The sequence below is a fragment of the Oncorhynchus masou genome, unplaced genomic scaffold, assembly GCF_036934945.1.
Source record: "Oncorhynchus masou masou isolate Uvic2021 unplaced genomic scaffold, UVic_Omas_1.1 unplaced_scaffold_758, whole genome shotgun sequence".
Taxonomy (NCBI): Eukaryota; Metazoa; Chordata; class Actinopteri; order Salmoniformes; family Salmonidae; genus Oncorhynchus; species Oncorhynchus masou.
In genome coordinates, this window is record NW_027014045.1 from 302,493 (window position 1) to 321,901 (window position 19,409).

A 19,409-nucleotide genomic window follows, 5' to 3' on the forward strand; every position below is an offset into this window, starting at 1 on the left:
ATGGGGTGTGAGGGGTCTGGGGTGGGAATGGCATGGGGTGTGAGGGGTCTGGGGTGGGAATGGCATGGGGTGTGAGGGGTCTGGGGTGGGAATGGCATGGGGTGTGAGGGGTCTGGGGTGGGAATGGCATGGGGTGTGAGGGTCTGGGGTGGGAATGGCATGGGGTGTGAGGGGTCTGGGGTGGGAATGGCATGGGGTGTGAGGGGTCTGGGGTGGGAATGGCATGGGGTGTGAGGGGTCTGGGGTGGGAATGGCATGGGGTGTGAGGGGTCTGGGGTGGGAATAGCATGGGGTGTGAGGGGTCTGGGGTGGGAATGGCATGGGGTGTGAGGGGTCTGGGGTGGGAATAGCATGGGGTGTGAGGGGTCTGGGGTGGGAATGGCATGGGGTGTGAGGGGTCTGGGGTGGGAATAGCATGGGGTGTGAGGGGTCTGGGGTGGGAATGGCATGGGGGTGAGGGGTCTGGGGTGGGAATGGCATGGGGTGTGAGGGGTCTGGGGTGGGAATGGCATGGGGTGTGAGGGTCTGGGGTGGGAATGGCATGGGGTGTGAGGGGTCTGGGGTGGGAATGGCATGGGGTGTGAGGGGTCTGGGGTGGGAATGGCATGGGGTGTGAGGGGTCTGGGGTAGGAATAGCATGGGGTGTGAGGGGTCTGGGGTCTGGGGTGGGAATAGCATGGGGTGTGAGGGGTCTGGGGTGGGAATGGCATGGGGTGTGAGGGGTCTGGGGTGGGAATAGCATGGGGTGTGAGGGGTCTGGGGTGGGAATGGCATGGGGTGTGAGGGGTCTGGGGTGGGAATGGCATGGGGTGTGAGGGGTCTGGGGTGGGAATGGCATGGGGTGTGAGGGGTCTGGGGTGGGAATGGCATGGGGTGTGAGGGATCTGGGGTGGGAATAGCATGGGGTGTGAGGGGTCTGTGAGTGGCTTTTGACTATTGTTTGGGATTCCTCATGTCTTACTCATTGGAAGAAAAAAGTTTGGTCCGAATCGGATGTTCGGTACAATATTTATTTGATATTATATGGATGCTATACATTTTTAAAAATGGCCAATTTGGGTGCAATCAATTATCCTGATTTCTCAGGGGTTCAAAATGTGTTATATTTCAACAAAAATAACGTTGCAGGAATGCTTATCTTCTCTGTTCCTAATGGCAGAAACCGTTTCAAAACAACTTGAGATGGTGGGTGTCATGGTTTGCTGAAACGACCTGATGGAATGACCTAGCTACAGATGGGCACACCAGATAATAAAGATATAACCAACATTATACTGGTAGTTATAGGTGTGTCAAAACATTGCCAGAGATATTTCAACTGACATGGTATTTGCGATACTGTCTTCGTTCCTCATTTTGTGGAAACAGGAGTCTCATAAAATGTCTGTGTCCAGTTGCAGGGGTCCGTTTGAATTTAGAAAAATGCTCAGTTGTTTAAAAAAAAAATAATACAAAATGAGACTCCTGTTCCCAAGAATTGAGGATGAAGATGGTATCACGAATACCAGGTTAAAAATGACCAGTATAAATGGTCCAAAATGTTTTGGTTAAATCACATTATCTGTCTGGTGTTACAATCTGTAGCTCGGAAAGGCCCAGGTAATAGAATAGTCAATATAAACTGGGTGGTTTGGAGCCCTGAATGCTGATTGGCTGACAGCCGTGGTATATCAGACCATATACCATGGATATGACAAAACACTAATTTTTACTGCTCTAATTAAGTTGGTAAACAGTTTTAAAAAGCAATAAAGCACCTTGGGGTTTATGAGATATGGTTAAGATATGAGAAATGGTTAAGATATATATATATATATATCCATTATCTCAAAGCTATTTTCAAACCTATTTTCCAATTACACCATATGGAAATGTATTTATGTATACTTATTTCATCGCATTAAGCAAAACATCGCAAGGCCAAGAAAGGTTCAACTTACCAGCGACGGGACTGAGGAGAAGGATGCCGTACAGCCCCAGTGCCAGCCCCGACATTCGGCCCAGGACTGCCATGGCTGGTGGATGAATTGGGACGGGCGGTTTCTCCAAGGAGTTCTCCTTATTTCACCCCCTTCAATCTGTGAGCTAGACGAGCACATTCGCCCGGACTATCTAATAATCTAACATAGTCCAGATCAAATACGATGGATGAATAAATGTCTTCTAGGTTTAACAGTTGATATTTATGATTTTTTATCTACCCTTGATTGTCCAAACAGTCATTTAGGTCCCAGACAGTGCAACAACAAACAAAAAAATGTGATTAAAAAAATATTTAAAAAATCACAAGCTAACATCAATATTGCAACAATTGATGAGCTATGAAAATAGCTAACGTTGTCCGTCTACTTTAGGACCCAGCTAGCTGTTGTTTTTGATTGCCAAAACGTTTTATTTCGACATCCGAGTCTCCTCTGTACTGGGCTACAGTAACGTTACCTACAGTCAGCCATCAGACGTTAACCTTCTCATAACTAACAAGCAAACCAGCATTCACGAAAGAAAGAAAAGACATATATATATATATATATACACTTCAAAACAACTATCTAGCACGCTGTTTATGATAGGATTTTACAAATCCATGAACGCAGCTAAAGTAACCTTACATTTCCCAAAGGCCAACTAACGTTAGATAACGAGACAGTCATATATTTTTTGTATGGCTGGTTCTGTCATGGATTTCTGACATCTGATCGGAGAGATAACCACGAAGATTATACTCATTTAGCTAAACGACTAAGCAAAATTGATGATCCAACTTGTTTTAAATATATATTCCGATCAAATCCGTCTGATATCCAACACGCAGACGAGAAGGAAAGAAATCCTCTTCTGCCCAGATGAAAATGTTTCACGTAGCGCAAGACTGACTGGTAGCGGGTCGGTACGCAGAGACCGTGGCGATTAGACTCCCAAAAAAGGCCTTTTAAACCGAAGAGGGAAAAAATGGTTGATTTAAAAATGTTGTATTATTCAAAACAGATTTCCAGTAACTATTATATGTAGCTAAAATGTCCATTTAATTTTTTCTATGTCCCTTTTAACCATAGCTTTCTGTTATCCGCGCCCAGCCTTCAACTTCGCTTCTGTACAGTCTAGGGCCGAGCTGCTACTGGGCTGGCTCATTCCAACGTTATGGTGCCTCGTCGTTTTGGGAGGGATGTATATATATATATATATATATATTTACATTTTACTATTCTATCTGATAAAGTAAATGTTTGACTTTCAGAAAAACACATGGGTCATTCTCAGGCACTTCATTTTTTGTTGGTGCATTTTTCAAACTGTTAGGTGCGTAATCCTAAACAGGATGGAAACGTGGGGCCTAAATTAGCCATAGCTCTGTGAGTGAGCAAGCATAATGGTGAACAAATCAACAGGATTTGAACTTCTCTATCAATATTGTAACATTTTGAAATGTGGTTAATTTTCGCTATAATTTTACACTAAATGAGAAGTGATATTTGTGGTTAATTTTCGCTATAATTTTACACTAAATGAGAAGTGATATTTGCTGGGACAGAAAAGGTTCCCATAATATTGGAATGAACCAGCTGGCTACACGCAGGCAGACAGACCGAGGCCCGCCTCCTCCACCCAATGCTCTCACCGGTCATTATCAACACAACGTCACAGTAAACTGCACTGCGGAGAATTCCGTCTGTCTGCTGGGGGTAAAGGCGACCCCAGGTCCGCTAAAAACAACTAGGTTTTGTTTTCAAATGATTGTTAAATGAATGTTACAACTTTTTGGGGAGGATTTGATATCATCACCTCTTGAAGAACTTCACATTTCCGATTATTCCACATTTAATCGGAGTCAAGCCATCTACATATAGAATTTGATGCATATGTTTGATTTATCCAACCTATGGACCACACAGAACGCACTGCAACTACCTCTGCAATGCAATGCTGCAAGGCAAACGTAGCTTTCCATTGGAAATTAATTTACTTCTGGTGTACCAAACCACAATTGTATTTTTTACATTTTATTTTACCTTTATTTAACTAGGCAAGTCAGTTAAGAACAAATTATTATTTTCAATGATGACGTAGGAACAGTGCCTTGTTCAGGTGCAGAAAGACAGATTTTTACCTTGTCAGTTTAGTGATTCAATCTTGCAACCTTTCGTTACTAGTCCAACGCTCTAACCACTAGGCTACCTGCCTCCTCTAACCACTAGGCTACCTGCCTCTTCTAACCACTAGGCTACCTGCCTCTTCTAACCACTAGGCGACCTGCCTCCTCTAACCACTAGGCTACCTGCCTCCTCTAACCACTAGGCTACCTGCCTCTTCTAACCACTAGGCGACCTGCCTCCTCTAACCACTAGGCTACCTGCCTCCTCTAACCACTAGGCGACCTGCCTCCTCTAACCACTAGGCTACCTGCCTCCTCTAACCACTAGGCTACCTGCCTCCCCCCTCTAACCACTAGGCTACCTGCCTCCTCTAACCACTAGGCGACCTGCCTCCTCTAACCACTAGGCTACCTGCCTCCTCTAACCACTAGGCTACCTGCCTCCTCTAACCACTAGGCTACCTGCCTCCTCTAACCACTAGGCAACCTGCATCCTCTAACCACTAGGCTACCTTCCTCCCTCCTCTAACCACTAGGCTACCTGCCTCCTCTAACCACTAGGCTACCTGCCTCCTCTAACCACTAGGCTACCTGCCTCCTCTAACCACTAGGCAACCTGCATCCTCTAACCACTAGGCTACCTGCCTCCTCTAACCACTAGGCTACCTGCCGCCCCAACGCTATTGGTGTGATCAAGGCGTTACGCCTCATGTCCACTAGATGCATCAAACTCCCTAGTGGCGCAGCGGCCTAAGGCACTGCATCTCAGTGTAAGAGGCATCACTACAGTCCCTGGTTTGATTCCAGGCTGTTTCACATCCGGCCGTGATTGGGAGTCCCATAGGGCTGCGCACACCCGCCCAGCATTGTCTGGGTTTGGGCCGGGGAAGGCCGTCATTGTAAATAAGAATTTAACTGACTTGCCTGGTTAAATTAAAAATGTGCATTCTGGCGGAAGTCATTCATTGTCAACGGAGCAGTCCACAACGCTACGTTGGGGGTACCTCACTAGGCTGAGGAGCGTTGAGTGTGCCGCGTGCCTTAAATATATTCAACCGCTGCTCTACCATGCGGTGGCACAAACACACACAGATACCAACCAGCTACCTTTTAAAAAGTGTGGAAAATGTGTTATAGACATCCGGCGAAACAAAACTAATGATCAGTAACATCGATTGTGAGGGTAGCCTATCCATTTGGCATCTAGCTAGCTAACTAAGCAAACACCTTGTCATTTAGCGTGCTTCATCAGAGATTAGGGTTTTTTTTTGGCAAGAGCTTGACATCAGCAAGTTGTCATCCTGGTAAAGTGGTCAGTCAGACTGTCATCTTCACTATCAAACAATATTTGCATATAGCTATCTAGTATCCCCAGCCAGTTAGCTGGTTAACCTCAAAAAGTATAAGCTTTTAACACATTCATAAATGGCAAAAAAAAAAAAAAAAAAAATACATTTATCATAAGGAATAATGTTTTGAAGTGTCTGTCCTATATTGAGGAGACATGAGAAAGATCAGTAAATATTTTAGTTGTTTTTGGACACATATTTAACCCCTTGTTCTTATTGGCACAAAACGATCTCCATACTTCCATTGGGTTACCTTCAGATGAGTCTCGGGACAATGGTGGGGGTCCTAGAGTGAAACGGAGAACACCATCGTGTTTGTGAGAGTCTCCCGTTTCCATAGAAGGGTCAGTGGATGCTACAGGTGCTTTAGTGAGAAGAACAATTTTCAAGATGTCTCCTGGTCTGACAAACACCTCTCTAGTTCTGTCACCTTTCACCTCAGATGGGATGTCTCCTGGTCTGACCAACACCTCTCTAGTTCTGTCACCTTTCACCTCAGATGGGATGTCTCCTGGTCTGACCAACACCTCTCTAGTTCTGTCACCTTTCACCTCAGATGGGATGTCTCCTGGTCTGACCAACACCTCTCTAGTTCTGTCACCTTTCACCTCAGATGGGATGTCTCCTGGTCTGACCAACACCTCTCTAGTTCTGTCACCTTTCACCTCAGATGGGATGTCTCCTGGTCTGACCAACACCTCTCTAGTTCTGTCACCTTTCACCTCAGATGGGGAAGGCCGACATCGACGGATAGGCAGGAGAAACTGAAATCTGTAGTTTAAACTGGAAAGATTTCAACATTATGAGTCAGAAACATTGATTCTCGTGTCAAAATGGACTTCAAAGTGTAAATAGGATAAATTTGGTCATAAAGTCAGTCTCGTCTAAAAAGGTGTTTAAACCTGAGTGTGTTACAATGAGTTGAGTTTGGATTACAATTATGTCAACAAATCATGCCCCATTTTGCCAAGCTCCACATTCAAATCGACCCTCCGCCCACTTTGCTTCCCTTCATTGAATGGGGCCACGCCTTCCGCCTACCTTGCTTCCTTCATTGAATGGGGCTCAGTTGTTTCATCGCCACCAAGCGTGGTCAAAGGATCACGGGCCCCTATATGGATTGACCTCCACAGTCAAAGTTCTGCCGAAGGACCGTATTAAGCGGTTGGAATAGTTTCTTGGAGTTCGTCAGTCCCCATGTCTGCACCAGTGTAACCAGTATAACCAGGGATACTGGACGATAATGACCTCTCTGGTATAACTTAGCTAATGACGTTAGATAACGTTATTGCTGGCTATATAGGTAGCTATCGTTGGATGAAACAAGGCAGTCTAGCTAACGAGGCAGGCTAGATAACGAGGCAGTCTAGCTAACGAGGAAGGCTAGATAACGAGGCGGGCTAGATAACATTACATTTAAGTCATTTAGCAGACGCTCTTATCCAGAGCGACTTACAAATTGGTGAATTCACCTTCTGACATCCAGTGGAACAGCCGACGAGGCGGGCTAGCTAACGAGGAAGGCTAGATAACGAGGTGGGCTAGATAACAAGGCAGTCTAGCTAACGAGGCGGGCTAGCTAACGAGGAAGGCTAGATAACAAGGCAGTTTAGCTAACGAGGCGGGCTAGATAACGAGGCAGTCTAGCTAACGAGGAAGGCTAGATAACGAGGCAGGCTAGATAACGAGGCAGGTTAGATAACGTTTCAACCTCGTTTCAATTAGGTTGTAGCTGAGAACAGTGTCTAGATACTGCTGGTTATGCATCATTATCATTAAATGTCTGCTTGTTTTAGTCAATTGCAAACTACAGTACAACATTTATGCAAAGTGAAACTTGTCTAAAGACATTGCCTGTTCTCACTATTTAGAAAACGTAATATTGTTGGGCTTCCCTCGTGCTCCTTTTCATGACAGTGCAGCCACATCAAATCTAATTTTATTAGTCACATGCGCAGAATAAAACAGGTGGTTAGTTGAGGTAGTATGTAGATGTAGGTAGAGTTAATTAAAGTGACTATGCATAGATGATAACAGAGAGTGGCAGTGGTGGGGAGAGGGGGCAATGCAAATAGTCTGGGTAGCCATTTGACTAGATGTTCAGGAGTCTTATGGCTTGGGGGTAGAAGCTGTTCAGAAACCTCTTGGACCTAGACTTGGAACTCCGGTTGCCGTGCGGTAACAGAGAGAACAGTCTGACTAGGGTGGCAGGGGTCTTTGAACATTTTTATGGCCTTCCTCTGACACCACATGGTATAGAGGTCCTGGATGTTGGGGATTTTAACAAGGCTAATCTGAAAACAAGACTCCCTAAATTTTATCAGCATATCGATTGCGCAACCAGGGGCGGAAAAACCTTGGATCACTGTTACTCTAACTTCCGCGACGCATATAAGGCCCTGCCCCGCCCCCTTTCGGAAAAGCTGACCACAACTCCATTTTGCTGATACCTGCCTACAGACAAAAGCTAAAAAAGAAGCTCCCACGCTGAGGTCTGTCCAACGCTGGTCCGACCAAGCTGACTCCACACTCCAAGACTGCTTCCATCACGTGGACTGGGACATGTTTCGTATTGCGTCTAATAACAACATTGACGAATACGCTGATTCGGTGTGCGAGTTCATTAGAACGTGCGTTAAAGATGTCGTTCCCATAGCAACGATTAAAACATTCCCTAACCAGAAACCTTGGATTGATGGCAGCATTCGTGTGAAACTGAAAGCACGAACCACTGCTTTCAATCAGGGCAAGGTGTCTGGTAACATGACTGAATACAAACAATGCAGCTATTCCCTCCGTAAGGCTATCAAACAAGCTAAGCGTCAGTACAGAGACAAAGTAGAATCCCAATTCAACGGCTCAGACACAAGAGGCATGTGGCAGGGTCTACAGTCAATCACGGACTACAGGAAGAAATCCAGCCCAGTCACGGACCAGGATGTCTTGCTCCCAGGCAGACTAAATAACTTTTTTGCCCACTTTGAGGACAATACAGTGCCACTGACACTGCCTGCAACGGAAAAATGCGGTCTCTCCTTCACTGCAGCCGAGGTGAGTAAAACATTTAAACGTGTTAACCCTCGCAAGGCTGCAGGCCCAGACGGCATCCCCAGCCGCACCCTCAGAGCATGCGCAGACCAGCTGGCTGGTGTGTTTACGGACATATTCAATCAATCCCTATACCAGTCTGCTGTTCCCACATGCTTCAAGAGGGCCACCATCGTTCCTGTTCCCAAGAAAGCTAAGGTAACTGAGCTAAACGACTACCGCCCCGTAGCACTCACTTCCGTCATCATGAAGTGCTTTGAGAGACTAGTCAAGGACCATATCACCTCCACCCTACCTGACTCCGTAGACCCACTCCAATTTGCTTACCGCTCAAATAGGTCCACAGACGATGCAATCTCAACCACACTGCACACTGCCCTAACCCATCTGGACAAGAGGAATACCTATGTGAGAATGCTGTTCATCGACTACAGCTCGGCATTCAACACCATAGTACCCTCCAAGCTCGTCATCAAGCTCGAGACCCTGGGTCTCGACCCCGCACCTGTGCAACTGGGTACTTGACTTCCTGACGGGCCGCCCCCAGGTGGTGAGGGTAGGTAACAACATCTCCTCCCTGCTGATCCTCAACACTGGGGCCCCACAAGGGTGCGTTCTGAGCCCTCTCCTGTACTCCCTGTTCACCCACGACTGCGTGGCCACGCACGCCTCCAACTCAATCATCAAGTTTGCGGACGACACAACAGTGGTAGGCTTGATTACCAACAACGACGAGACGGCCTACAGGGAGGAGGTGAGGGCCCTCGGAGTGTGGTGTCAGGAAAATAACCTCACACTCAACGTCAACAAAACTAAGGAGATGATTGTGGACTTCAGGAAACAGCAGAGGGAACACCCCCTATCCACATCGATGGAACAGTAGTGGAGAGAGTAGCAAGTTTTAAGTTCCTCGGCATACACATCACAGACAAACTGAATTGGTCCACTCACACAGACAGCATTGTGAAGAAGGCGCAGCAGCGCCTCTTCAACCTCAGGAGGCTGAAGAAATTCGGCTTGTCACCAAAAGCACTCACAAACTTCTACAGAGGCACAATCGAGAGCATCCTGGCGGGCTGTATCACCGCCTGGTACGGCAACTGCTCCGCCCTCAACCGTAAGGCTCTCCAGAGGGTAGTGAGGTCTGCACAACGCATCACCGGGGCAAACTACCTGCCCTCCAGGACACCTACACCACCCGATGTTACAGGAAGGCCATAAAGATCATCAAGGACATCTACCACCCGAGCCACTGCCTGTTCACCCCGCTATCATCCAGAAGGCGAGGTCAGTACAGGTGCATCAAAGCTGGGACCGAGAGACTGAAAAACAGCTTCTATCTCAAGGCCATCAGACTGTTAAACAGCCACCACTAACATTGAGTGGCTGCTGCCTACACACTGACACTGACTCAACTCCAGCCACTTTAATAATGGGAATTGATGGGAAATGTTGTAAATATATCACTAGCCACTTTAAACAATGCTACCTTATATAATGTTACTTACCCTACATTATTCATCTCATATGCATACCTATATACTGTACTCTATATCATCGACTGCATCCTTATGTAATACATGTATCACTAGCCACTTTAACTATGCCACTTTGTTTACATACTCATCTCACATGTATATACTGTACTCGATACCATCTACTGTATCTTGCCTATGCTGCTCTGTACCATCACTCACTCATATATCCTTATGTACATATTCTTTATCCCCTTACACTGTGTATAAGACAGTAGATTAGGAATTGTTAGTTAGATTACTTGTTGGTTATTACTGCATTGTCGGAACTAGAAGCACAAGCATTTCGCTACACTCGCATTAACATCTGCTAACCATGTGTATGTGACAAATAAAATTTGATTTGATTTGATTTGGATGGCATTCTGGATGCTCTCGATGGTGCAGCTGTAGAACCATTTGAGGATCTGAGGACCCGTGCCAAATCTTTTCAGGCTCCTGAGGGGGAATAGGTTTTGTCGTGCCCTCTTCATGACTGTCGTGGTGTGTTTGGACCAAGTTAGTTTGTTGGTGATGTGGACACCAAGGAACTTGAAGCTCTCAACCTGCTCCACTGCAGCCCCGTTAATGAGAATGGGGGTGTGATCGGTCCTCTTTTTCCTGTAGTCCACAATCATCTCCTTTGTCTTGATCACATTGAGGGAGAGGTTATTGTCCTGGCACCACATGGCCAGATCTCTGACCTCCTCCCTATTGGCTGTCTCGTTGTTGTCGGTGATCAGGCCTACCACTGTTGTGTCATCGAGAAATGTAATGGTGTTGGAGTCTTGCTTAGCCGTGCAGTCCAGTTGCAGAGGGAGGTGATGTTTCTGGGATAATGTTGTTGATGTGAGCCATGACCAGCCTTTCAACGCATTTTATGGCTACAGACATGAGTGCTACAGCTCGGAAGTCATTTAGGCAGGTTACCTTGGTGTTCTTGGGCACAGGGACTATGGTGGTCTGCTTAAACATGTTGGTTTTACAGACTGGGTCTGGGAGAGGTTGAAAATGTCAGTGAAGACACTTGCTAGTTGGTCAGTGCATGCTTGCAGTACACGTCCTGGTAATCCGTCTGGCCCTGCGGCCTTGTGAATGTTGACCTGTCTAAAGGTCTTACTCACATTGGCTGCGGAGAGCGTGATCACAGAGTCTTCTGGTACAGCTGGTGCTCTCATGCATGTTTCAGTGTTATTTGCCTCTAAGCGAGCATAGAAGAAGTTTGGCTCATCTGGTAGGCTCGTGTCACTGGGCAGCTCTTGGCTGTGCTTCCCTTTGTAGTCTGTAATGGTTTGCAAACCCTGCCACATCCAACGAGCGTCAGAGCCGGTGTAGTACGACTCGATCTTAGTCCTGTTTTGATGCTTTGCCTCTTTGATGGTTTGTTGGAGGGCTTAGTGGGATTTCTCATAAGCTTCCGGGTTAGAGTCCCGCTCTTGAAAGTGGCAGCCTTTAGCCTTTAGCTCAGTGCTGATGCTGCCTGTAATCCATGGCTTCTGGTTGGGGTACGTACGATCACTGTGGGCCAAAAAAACAAGGCCAACAAAACCCACTTAAAACACTTAAAAAACAATGTTGAAAAGGAGATGCTAGCTAACTTCGCTTTGTAGGCGTACGTTGGCTGGAATAAAAAATACATTAGGTCTAATTACCACTACATTCAGCCAACTACACAAAGTTTCTACCGATAGCTAGCATAGTCAACATCATCAGCTAACAGTAGGTTGGCAAATGGGTCTTTCTGCTGCTTGTCGAGCCTGATTGGAAATGAACCTACTTCTCAGGTATAGTTCACTTTTATTTTATATTGCTCCAGTTAATGGAGGCCAATGTTGAGAGATATCGCTACCCTTCGCGTTAGCCCAAAAATGTTGCAGCCGACAGGATTTTTTAGTGACAACATGTTTCTGGCTGCTTTCTTCTGTTACACACAGGTGTTCGTCGCATGATAATTAGCACAGGTGTTTGGAGCATGATAATTAGCACAGGTGTTAGGAGCATGATAATTAGCACAGGTGTTAGGAGCATGATAATTAGCACAGGTGTTAGGAGCATGATAATTAGCACAGGTGTTAGGAGCATGATAATTAACCCACAGGTGTTAGAAGCATGATAATTAGCACAGGTGTTCGTCGCATGATAATTAGCACAGGTGTTAGGAGCATGATAATTAGCACAGGTGTTAGAAGCATGATAATTAGCACAGGTGTTCATCGCATGATAATTAGCACAGGTGTTAGGAGCATGATAATTAACCCACAGGTGTTAGAAGCATGATAATTAGCACAGGTGTTAGGAGCATGATAATTAGCACAAGTGTTAGAAGCATGATAATTAGCACAAGTGTTCGTCGCATGATAATTAGCACAGGTGTTAGGAGCATGATAATTAGCACAGGTGTTAGGAGCATGATAATTAGCACAGGTGTTAGAAGCATGATAATTAGCACAGGAGTTCATCGCATGATAATTAGCACAGGTGTTAGGAGCATGATAATTAACCCACAGGTGTTAGAAGCATGATAATTAGCACAGGTGTTAGGAGCATGATAATTAACCCACAGGTGTTAGGAGCATGATAATTAGCACAGGTGTTAGAAGCATGATAATTAGCACAGGTGTTCGTCGCATGATAATTAGCACAGGTGTTAGGAGCATGATAATTAACCCACAGGTGTTAGGAGCATGATAATTAACCCACAGGTGTTAGGAGCATGATAATTAACCCACAGGTGTTAGGAGCATGATAATTAACCCACAGGTGTTAGGAGCATGATAATTAACCCACAGGTGTTAGGAGCATGATAATTAGCACAGGTGTTAGGAGCATGATAATTAGCACAGGTGTTAGGAGCATGATAATTAACCCACAGGTGTTAGGAGCATGATAATTAACCCACAGGTGTTAGGAGCATGATAATTAGCACAGGTGTTAGGAGCATGATAATTAGCCTACAGGAGGTTCCTTCTGTCTCCGTAAACAAGTGTTGTGACGTGTAAATATGGCTGTGTGGGAACATTAACCTAAAAAAAAAAATATTTCTTGCTTATGAGTGATAAGTTCCTATTGCTTTCAATCCCCTCTTCAAACTGACAGGTCTGACCCCTCTTCAAACTGACAGGTCTGACCCCTCTTCAAACGGACAGGTCTGACCCCTCTTCAAACGGACAGGTCTGACCCCTCTTCAAACGGACAGGTCTGACCCCTCTTCAAACTTCAGCCCTGAGACCTGCCTCCTCCCTACCTCCAGTCCTGAGACCTGCCTCCTCCCTACCTCTCTACCTCCAACCCTGAGAACTGCATCCTCCCTACCTCCAGCCCTGAGACCTGCCTCCTCACTACCTCTCTACCTCCAACCCTGAGACCTGCCTCCTCCCTACCTCCAGCCATGAGACCTGCCTCCTCCCTACCTCCAGCCCTGAGACCTGCCTCCTTCCTACCTCCAGTCCTGAGACCTGCCTCCTCCCTACCTCCAGCCCTGAGTCCTCTTCTCTCTACCTCCAGCCCTGAGACCTGTCTCCTCTCTACCTCCAGCCATGAGACCTACCTCCTCCATACCTCCAGCCCTGAGACCTGCCTCCTCCCTACCTCCAGTCCTGAGACCTGCCTCCTCCCTACCTCTCTACCTCCAGCCCTGAGACCTGCCTCCTCCCTACCTCCAGCCCTGAGTCCTCTTCTCTCTACCTCCAGCCCTGAGACCTGTCTCCTCTCTACCTCCAGCCATGAGACCTACCTCCTCCATACCTCCAGCCCTGAGACATGCCTCCTCCCTACCTCCAGTCCTGAGACCTGTCTCCTCCCTACCTCCAGTCCTGAGACCTGCCTCCTCCCTACCTCCCTACCTCTCTACCTCCAACCCTGAGACCTGCCTCCTCCCTACCTCCAGCCATGAGACCTGCCTCCTCCCTACCTCCAGCCCTGAGACCTGCCTCCTCCCTACCGCTCTACCTCCAGCCCTGAGACCTGCCTCCTCCCTACCTCCAGCCCTGAGTCCTCTTCTCTCTACCTCCAGCCCTGAGACCTGTCTCCTCTCTACCTCCAGCCATGAGACCTGCCTCCTCCCTACCTCCAGCCCTGAGTCCTCTCCTCTCTACCTCCAGCCCTGAGACCTGCCTCCTCCCTACCTCTCTACCTCCAGCCCTGAGACCTGCCTCCTCTCTACCTCCAGCCCTGAGACCTGTCTCCTCTCTACCTCCAGCCATGAGACCTGTCTCCTCTCTACCTCCAGCCCTGAGACCTTCCTCCTCCCTACCTCTCTACCTCCAGCCCTGAGACCTGCCTCCTCCCTACCTCCAGTCCTGAGACCTGCCTCCTCTCTACCTCTCTACCTCCAGCCCTGAGACCTGCCTCCTCTCTACCTCTCCAGCCCTGAGACCTGTCTCCTCTCTACCTCCAGCCATGAGACCTGTCTCCTCTCTACCTCCAGCCCTGAGACCTTCCTCCTCCCTACCTCTCTACCTCCAGCCCTGAGACCTGCCTCCTCTCTACCTCCAGCCCTGAGACTTGTCTCCTCCCTACCTCCAGCCCTGAGACCTGCCTCCTCTCTGCCTCCAGCCCTGAGACCTGTCTTCTCTATACCTCCAGCCCTGAGTCCTCTCCTCTCTACCTCCAGCCCTGAGGCCTGCCTCCTCCCTACCTCTCTACCTCCAGCCCTGAGACCTGCCTCCTCCCTACCTCCAGTCCTGAGACCTGCCTCCTCTCTACCTCTCTACCTCCAGCCCTGAGACCTGCCTCCTCTCTACCTCCAGCCCTGAGTCCTCTCCTCTCTACCTCCAGCCCTGAAGCCTGCCTCCTCTCTACCTCCAGCACTGAAGCCTGCTGGTGGACCTGCGTTGACTGTCACAGTCCTGGAGGGCAGGAGGCAGAGAGATCAACTCTTCATACATGTTGGCTTAGTGTATATGGTCAAGACAAATAACCAAACATGGGGTTTCTACAGAGCTGTGTAACATTTGGTTTGTGGATTAGAAGTAACGCAAACATTTTAGGATGTTAAAGGCAGTGTGCAGTTTAATCTGTTGATCCTATTTTCTGCATATTCAATTATTATACATTTATAAAACATGAAGTATTCAGTTAAGTTCCTGTATGTCTGTCTCCAGCTGGTCTCGCTCTCTCTCTCTCCAGTGAAAGGACCCTTCGGATTCTCTCTGAGGAGCTCTTTCTCTCTCTCCAGTGAAAGGACCCTTCGGATTCTCTCTGAGGAGCTCTTCTCTCTCTCTCCAGTGAAAGGACCCTTCGGATTCTCTCTGAGGAGCTCTTCTCTCTCTCTCCAGTGAAAGGACCCTTCGGATTCTCTCTGAGGAGCTCTTCTCTCTCTCCAGTGAAAGGACCCTTCGGATTCTCTCTGAGGAGCTCTTCTCTCTCTCCAGTGAAAGGACCCTTCGGATTCTCTCTGAGGAGCTCTTCCCACAGGCAGCTGGAGAGAGAATGCACAAGACACACAAGTCAATGTCAAAATTCAAATATCATCAACAACATAGCAGCATTACCCAACCAAATAGCAGCATTACCCAACCAAATAGCAGCATTACCCAACCAAATTTTTTATTTTACCTTTATTTAACCAGGCAAGTCAGTTAAGAACAAATTCTTATTTTCAATGACGGCCTGGGAACAGTGGGTTAACTGCCTGTTCAGGGGCAGAACGACAGATTTGTACCTTGTCAGATTGGGGGTTTGAACTCACAACCTTCCGGTTACTAGTCCAACGCTCTAACCACTAGGTTACCCTGCCGCCCCAAATAGCAGCATTACCCACCAAATAGCAGCATTACCCACCCAAATAGCAGCATTACCCACCATATAGCAGCATTACCCACCAAATAGCAGCATTACCCACCAAATAGCAGCATTACCCACCATATAGCAGCATTACCCACCATATAGCAGCATTACCCACCAAATAGCAGCATTACCCACCAAATAGCAGCATTACCCACCATATAGCAGCATTACCCACCAAATAGCAGCATTACCCACCAAATAGCAGCATTACCCAACCAAATAGCAGCATTACCCACCAAATAGCAGCATTACCCAACCAAATAGCAGCATTACCCACCAAATAGCAGCATTACCCACCATATAGCAGCATTACCCAACCAAATAGCAGCATTACCCAACCAAATAGCAGCATTACCCACCATATAGCAGCATTACCCACCAAATAGCAGCATTACCCACCAAATAGCAGCATTACCCACCAAATAGCAGCATTACCCAACCAAATAGCAGCATTACCCACCATATAGCAGCATTACCCACCAAATAGCAGCATTACCCACCATATAGCAGCATTACCCACCAAATAGCAGCATTACCCACCATATAGCAGCATTACCCAACCAAATAGCATTAGCAAATTACCCACCAAATAGCAGCATTACCCACCAAATAGCAGCATTACCCACCATTACCCACCAAATAGCAGCATTACCCACCATATAGCAGCATTACCCACCAAATAGCAGCATTACCCACCATATAGCAGCATTACCCACCAAATAGCAGCATTACCCACCAAATAGCAGCATTACCCAACCAAATAGCAGCATTACCCACCAAATAGCAGCATTACCCACCAAAGAGCAGCATTACCCACCATATAGCAGCATTACCCACCAAATAGCAGCATTACCCACCAAATAGCAGCATTACCCACCAAATAGCAGCATTACCCACCAAATAGCAGCATTACCCACCAAATAGCAGCATTACCCACCAAATAGCAGCATTACCCAACCAAATAGCAGCAGCATTACCCACCAAATAGCAGCATTACCCACCAAATAGCAGCATTACCCACCAAATAGCAGCATTACCCACCAAATAGCAGCATTACCCAACCAAATAGCAGCATTACCCACCATATAGCAGCATTACCCACCAAATAGCAGCATTACCCACCAAATAGCAGCATTACCCACCATATAGCAGCATTACCCACCAAATAGCAGCATTACCCACCATATAGCAGCATTACCCACCAAATAGCAGCATTACCCACCAAATAGCAGCATTACCCACCCATTACCAAATAGCAGCATTACCCACCAAATAGCAGCATTACCCACCAAATAGCAGCATTACCCACCAAATAGCAGCATTACCCACCATATAGCAGCATTACCCACCAAATAGCAGCATTACCCACCATATAGCAGCATTACCCACCAAATAGCAGCATTACCCACCAAATAGCAGCATTACCCAACCAAATAGCAGCATTACCCACCATATAGCAGCATTACCCACCAAATAGCAGCATTACCCACCAAATAGCAGCATTACCCACCAAATAGCAGCATTACCCACCAAATAGCAGCATTACCCACCATATAGCAGCATTACCCACCATATAGCAGCATTACCCACCAAATAGCAGCATTACCCAACCAAATAGCAGCATTACCAACCAAAGAAAGGCCACTGCTCCTTTTTTCTCTCTCCTCCATCAGAGCAGTGACTTCTGTCTCCTTCTCCTCTGGTAGGGTCTCCACATCTCTCTCCTCCATCAGAGCCCACTCAAGTGATGCACCCCTCCGAGGGACGGCTGGAAGAGCCCCAGTAAGCCAGTGACTCTGTAATAGGGTTAGAGGCAGAGAATCTCACTGGAGAGAGGGGATCCGGCCAGGCAGAGACCGCAAGGGCGGTTCGTTGCTCCAGAGCCTTTCCGTTCCCCCTCACATTCCTGGGCCAGACTACACTCAATCATATGGCCCACTGAAGAGATGAGTCTTCAGGAAAGACTTAAAGGTTGAGACCGAGTCTGCGTCTCTCACATGGGTAGGCAGACCGTTCCATAAAAATGGAGCTCTGTAGGAGAAAGCCCTGCCTCCTGCTGTTTACTTAGAAATACTAGGGACAATTAGGAGGCCTGCGTCTTGTGACCGTAGCGTAGGTGTAGGTATGTACGGCAGGACCAAATCAGAGAGGTAGGTAGGAGCAAGCCCATGTAATAGTTTGTAGGTTAGCAATAGAACCTTGAAATCAGCCCTTGCCAAGACAGGAAGCCAGTGTAGGGAGGCTTGCACTGGAGTAATATGATCAAATATTTTGATTCTAGTCAGGATTCTAGCAGCCGTATTTAGCACTAACTGGAGTTTATTTAGTGCTTTATCCGGGTAGCCGGAGAGTAGAGCATTGCAGTAGTCTGACCCAGAAGTAACAAAAGCATGGATACATTTTTCTACATCATTTTTGGACAACGATTTTTTAAATGTCACGAAGATGGAAAAAAGCTGTCCTTGAAACAGTCCTAATATGTTCGTCAAAAGAAAGATCAGGGTCCAGATGAACGTCGAGGACCTTCACAGTTTTATTTGAGACGACTGAACAACCATCAAGATGAATTGTCAGATCCAACAGAAGATCTCTTTGTTTAAAAGTAAATCATTTCCCGACATTCGCTTCATTCCAGTCTAATGTCGAGACCAGTTCAGACCTGTAGTGTCTGGGCGTTAAGCTCCCTCTTGTCCTTTGCCAGGGCCAATTAAGAGCAGCCATGTTCTCCAGGGCATCACGACTCTCTGACACCCCTCTCTTTAGGAGGGTCTGACTGGACCACTGGGGTAGGACTGACTCACGGCCCGGAAGGAGGGAGAATAATTAGAGGGAGGAGACAGAGAGGGGGAACAAGGGATGTGAGTAGCACGGCCACCAGTGGGAGACACTGAGTAAAATGTGTGTTCCTGCTACATTTACAGTAAATGCACAGCTCACAAAGGGGATGAGAGGAAGCAAAGATAGCAAGGACAGGTTAATTGACTAGAATGCAAGGACAGGCTAATTGACTAGAATGCAAGGACAGGTTAATTGACTAGAATGCAAGGACAGGTTAATTGACTAGAATTCAAGGACAGGCTAATTGACTAGAATGCAAGGACAGGCTAATTGACTAGAATTCAAGGGCAGGCTAATTGACTAGAATTCAAGGGCAGGCTAATTGACTAGAATGCAAGGACAGGTCAATTGACTAGAATGCAAGGACAGGTTAATTGACTAGAATGCAAGGACAGGTTAATTGACTAGAATGCAAGGACAGGCTAATTGACTAGAATGCAAGGACAGGCTAATTGACTAGAATTCAAGGACAGGCTAATTGACTAGAATTCAAGGACAGGTTATTTGACTAGAATGCAAGGACAGGTTAATTGACTAGAATGCAAGGACAGGTTAATTGACTAGAATGCAAGGACAGGCTAATTGACTAGAATGCAAGGACAGGCTAATTGACTAGAATGCAAGGACAGGTTAATTGACTAGAATTCAAGGACAGGCTAATTGACTAGAATGCAAGGATAGGCTAATTGACTAGAATGCAAGGACAGGTTAATTGACTAGAATGCAAGGACAGGCTAATTGACTAGAATGCAAGGACAGGCTAATTGACTAGAATGCAAGGAC

The 19,409-nt window shown here is 46.9% G+C and overlaps 1 long non-coding RNA gene and 1 pseudogene across 1 annotated transcript; both read right to left on the reverse strand.

The window, feature by feature from the left end:
- Positions 1-3,102, reverse strand: part of LOC135537370 (bone morphogenetic protein receptor type-2-like) — a 123,560-nt pseudogene extending 120,458 nt beyond the window's left edge.
- A 12,114-nt stretch (positions 3,103-15,216) lies between these two features.
- Positions 15,217-18,553, reverse strand: LOC135537375 (uncharacterized). Its single transcript, XR_010455203.1, has 3 exons — positions 18,448-18,553; positions 17,420-17,584; positions 15,217-15,420 (listed from the first exon to the last, which is right to left on the reverse strand). It is a non-coding gene; the product is annotated as an uncharacterized LOC135537375 (long non-coding RNA).
- Between the last annotated feature and the right edge of the window lie 856 nt (positions 18,554-19,409).